Here is a 5,567-nt window from a genome sequence, read left to right on the forward strand (position 1 = left end):
GGTTGGTGCCACCAACCGGGACCAAAGGCCCCTGTGCTGCCCGCCTCGGGGCCAAAGTTTAGTCCCACCTCGCTAGTTGAGAGGGGCGCGCAGTGGTTTATAAGCCCCACTGCCGCACCCCTCTCGAGCTCCTCTCCACCGCAGGCTTTCGGGCCTACTTGCTATTGCTTTGCCTGATGGGCCTTCTGGGCCTACTACGGGCCTGAATCCTGGCCCATAGTAGGGTTTCATGTCGTATTTAGGCCATGGGGGCCCAGTAGGAGGCATTTTTTTGTTTTCTTTACTTATTGTTGCTATATTTATTTTTTTCCATTTTTTGTTTTGTTTTCTGCATTATTTATTTTCTTTTGTTTTTTGCATTATTTTTTAATTGTTTTTGCTTTTAGTTTTAGGAAAATTATAAACTTTTTGTTAGTGCCATTAGTTTTCATATTTGAAAACACTTTTTTTTGTTTTTTTGTTTTCTTTCTTGCTTTATTTATTTTATTTTGTTTCTACTTACAACAAAATACTTATTGTTGCTTTTTTGTTTTTTTTCTGCATTATTTATTTTCTTTCGTTTTTTTCTTTATTTTTAAATTGTTTTTGCTTTTAGTTTTAGGAAAATTATAAACTTTCTGTTAGTGCCATTAGTTTTCAAATTTGAAAACACTTTTTTTGTTTTTTTGTTTTCTTTTTTGCTTTATTTATTTTGTTTTGTTTCTACTTACAACAAAATACTTATTGTCGTTATTTTTAATTATTACGAGGGCTGAACCATAAGACATTAAAGCATTTCAAATGAACTCTGAAAAAGTTGAAAGTTGGCATGGTATCATAAATTGACCCACATAGCATGTGCACGTACAAAACGGACAATGGTATCATACTCGTCAGTTACAAAGTTGGCATGGTATCATCATAATAGTTGCGGGAGAAAGTCTTCACTTTTTCTTCGCTTGTGTCATTTGCTTATTGCGCCGTAACCATGGATAATCTTCATCGTTTATCAGGATGCTGGAGTCAGCCTTGACTTTGAAGGGAGGAATTTCATAAAACTTTTCATAATCTTCAGACATGTCTGTCTTGTCCTCCACTCCCATGATGTCCCTTTTTCCTGAAAGAACTATGTGGCGCTTTGGCTCATCGTATGATGTATTCGCTTCCTTATCTTTTCTCTTTCTCGGTCTGGTAGACATGTCCTTCACATAGATAACATGTGCCACATCATTGGCTAGGACGAACGGTTCGTCAGTGTACCCAAGATTTTTCAGATCCATTGTTGTCATTCCGTACTGTGGGTCTACCTGTACCCCGCCTCCTGACAGATTGACCCATTTGCACTTAAACAAAGGGACCTTAAAATCATGTCCGTAGTCAAGTTCCCATATGTCCACTATGTAACCATAATATGTGTCCTTTCCCCACTCGGTTGTTGCATCAAAGCGGACACCGCTGTTTTGGTTGGTGCTCTTTTGATCTTGGTCAATCGTGTAAAATGTATTCCCGTTTATCTCGTATCCTTTCCAAATCAATACAGTCAAAGATGGTCCCCTGGACAACAAGTACAGCTCATCACAAACAGTCTTGTCACCTCTGATACGTGCTTCCAACCAACTGCTGAAAGTCCTGATGTGTTCACATGTAATCCAGTCGTCGCACTGCTCCGGGTGTTTGGAGCGCAGACTGTTCTTGTGTTCATCGACATACGGGGTCACCAAGGTAGAGTTCTGTAGAACTGTGTAGTGTGCTTGAGACCAAGAATATCCGTCCCTGCATATTATTGAGTCCCTTCCAAGCGTGCCTTTTCCAGTCAGTCTCCCCTCATACCGCGATTTAGGGAGACCTATCTTCTTAAGGCCAGGAATGAAGTCAACAGAAAATCCGATGACATCCTCTGTTTGATAGCCCATGGAGATGCTTCCTTATGGCCTAGCGCGGTTACGGACATATTTCTTTAGGACTCCCACGAACCTCTCAAAGGGGTACATATTGTGTAGAAATACGGGGCCCAGAATGACAATCTCGTCAACTAGATGAACTAGGACGCGCGTCATGATATTGAACAAGGATGGTGGGAACACCAGCTCGACACTGACAAGACATTGCACCACATCACTGTTAGCCTTGGTATGATTTCTGGATCGATCACCTTCTGAGAGATTGCATTGAGGAATGCACATAGCTTCACAATGGCTAATCGGATGTTTTCCGGTAGAAGCCCCCTCAATGCAACCGGAAGCAGTTGCATCATAATCACGTGGCAGTCATGAGACTTTAGGTTCTGAAACTTTTTCTCTGCCATATTTATTATTCCTTTTATATTAGACGAGAAGCCAGTCGGGACCTTCATACTAAGCAGGCATTCAAAGAAGATTTCCTTCTCTTCTTTGGTAAGAGCATAGCTGGCAGGACCTTCATACTGCTTTGGAGGCATGCTGTCTTTTTCGTGCAAACGTTGTAGGTCCTCCCGTGCCTCAGCTGTATCTTTTGTCTTCCCATACACGCCCAAGAAGCCTAGCAGGTTCACGCAAAAGGTTCTTCGTCACGTGCATCACGTCGATCGAAGAGCGGAGCTCTAGGTCTTTCCAGTAGGGTAGGTCCCAAAATATAGATATCTTCTTCCACATGGGTGCGTGTCCCCCAGCGTCACTCGGAACAGCTAGTCCGCCGGGACCCTTTCCAAAGATTACGTGTAAATCATTGACCATAGCAAGTACGTGATCACCGGTACGCATGGCGGGCTTCTTCCGGTGATCTGCCTCGCCTTTGAAATGCTTGCCTTTCTTTCGACATTGATGGTTGGTCGGAAGAAATCGACGATGGCCCAGGTACACATTCTTCCTGCAGCTTGCCAGGTATATACTATCGATGTCAAGTAAACAGTGCGTGCATGCGTGGTATCCCTTGTTTGTCTGTCCTGAAAGGTTACTGAGAGCGGTCCAATCGTTGTTGGTCACGAACAGCAACGCCTTTAGGTTAAATTCCTCCTGTTTGTGCTCATCCCACGTACGTACACCGTTTCCATTCTAAAGCTGTAAAAGTTCTTCAACTAATGGCCTTAGGTACACATCAATGTCGTTGCCGGGTTGCTTAGGGCCTTGGATGAGAACTGGCATCATAATGAACTTCCGCTTCATGCACATCCAAGGAGGAAGGTTATACATACATAGAGTCACGGGCCAGGTGCTGTGATTGCTGCTCTGCTCCCTGAAAGGATTAATGCCATCCGCGCTTAAAGCAAACCATACGTTCCTTGGCTCACTTGCAAACTCATCCCAGTACTTTCTCTCATTTTTTCTCCACTGCGACCCGTCAGCGGGTGCTCTCAACTTCCCGTATTTCTTACGGTCCTCACTGTGCCATTGCATCAACTTGGCATGCTCTTTGTTTCTGAACAGACGTTTCAACCGTGGTATTATAGGAGCATACCACATCACCTTCGCACGAACCCTCTTCTTGGGGGGCTCGCCGTCAACATCACCAGGGTCATCTCGTCTGATCTTGTACCGTAATGCACCGCATACCGGGCATGCGTTCAGATCCTTGTACACACCGCGGAAGAGGATGCAGTCATTAGGGCATGCATGTATCTTCTGCACCTCCAATCCTAGAGGGCATACGACCTTCTTTGCTGCGTATGTACTGTCGGGCAATTCATTATCCTTTGGAAGCTTCTTCTGTAATATTTTCAGTAGCTTCTCAAATCCTTTGTCAGGCACAACATTCTCTGCCTTCCACTGCAGCAATTCCAGTACGGTACCGAGCTTTGTGTTGCCATCTTCACAATTGGGGTACAACCCTTTTTTGTGGTCCTCTAACATGCGATCGAACTTCAGCTTCTCCTTTTGAATTTCGCATTGCGTCCTTGCATCGACAATGAGCCGGCGGAGATCATCATCATCGGGCACATCGTCTGGTTCCTCTTGATCTTCAGCAGCTTCGCCTGTTGCATCATCATCGTGCACATCGTCTGGTTACTCTTGATCTTCAGTAGCATCACCGTATTCAGGGGGCACATAGTTGTCATCGTACTTTTCTTCTTCGCTGTCTTCCATCATAACCCCTATTTCTCCGTGCCTCGTCCAAACATTATAGTGTGGCATGAAACCCTTGTAAAGCAGGTGGGTGTGAAGGATTTTCCGGTCAGAGTAAGACTTCGTATTCCCACATATAGGGCATGGACAACACATAAAACCATTCTGCTTGTTTGCCTCAGCCACTTCGAGAAATTCATGCACGCCCTTAATATACTCGGAGGTGTGTCTTGAACCGTACATCCATTGCCGGTTCATCTGCGTGCATTATATATAATTAAGTGTGTCAAAAATCATTACAGAACGTCATGAATAGATAATTAAGTGACCAAATTAATAGAAGTTCATCATCACATTAAAACCAAAGTACATACATAGTTCTCATCTAACAACATAAAGCTCTACAGAGCATCTAAATTAATTAAACCATACATTGAAACTATGTAAAACATTTCAATGCGAAAACAAATGCGATCATAATCGAAACCAATGTAACAACTGATCCAACGGCATAATGATACCAAGCCTCGGTATGAATGGCATATTTTCTAATCTTTCTAATCTTCAAGCGCATTGCATCCATCTTGATCTTGTGATCATCCACGACATCCGCCACATGCAACTCCAGTATCATCTTCTCCTCCTCAATTTTTCTAATTTTTTTCTTCAATAAATTGTTTTCTTCTTCAACTAAATTTAACCTCTCGACAATAGGATCGGTTGGAATTTCCGGTTCAACAACCTCCTAGATAAATAAAATCTATGTCACGTTGGTCGGCATAATTGTCATAAACAATAAATGAACCAATAGTTATGAAAAGATAATATATACCACATCAGAATCATAGACAGGACGAGGGCCGACGGGGGCGGATACCAAAACCATCGCACTATATAAGATGCAATAATAAAAGTAAGAAAATTATACAAGTATCTATATAAATATACAAGTAAGAATTTTTTTTCCTTTCAGAAAGAAGATAAGAACAAGAGGCTCACCACGGTGGTGCCGGCGACGAGATCGGCGCGGGCGATCGACGGCGGTGAAGACGGGGACGGGACGTGACGGACCGCTAAACCTAGACAAATATTGAGGAAAATGGAGCTTGGAGAGGAGAAAGCTTAAGTAGTGTGGCTCCGGCATTCCATCGAACATCTCGTGTGCATAGGAGGTGAGCTAGAGCACCACAAAGCTCTCCCCTCGCCAGCCACGAAAAACAGAGCACTGGGAGTGCTCTACTCGCGGGCGAGGGGTAGATATAGGCAACTAATTGGTCCCGGTTCGTGCCACGAACCGGGACTAAAGGGCAGCCTTTGGTCCCGGTTCACGCCACCAACCGGGACCAATGGTGGTGGGCCAGGAGCGAGGCGCATTGGTCACGGTTCGTCCCACCAACCGGAACCAATAGGTCTAGCCGAACCGGGACCAATGGCCCACGTGGCCCGGCCGGCCCCCGGGGCTCACGAACCGGGTCCAATGCCCCCATTGGTCCCGGTTCTGGATTGAACCGGGACTAATGGGCTGACCCGGCCTGGACCATTGCCCCCTTT

This window comes from Triticum dicoccoides, chromosome 6B, assembly GCF_002162155.2.
Source record: "Triticum dicoccoides isolate Atlit2015 ecotype Zavitan chromosome 6B, WEW_v2.0, whole genome shotgun sequence".
NCBI lineage: Eukaryota > Viridiplantae > Streptophyta > Magnoliopsida > Poales > Poaceae > Triticum > Triticum dicoccoides.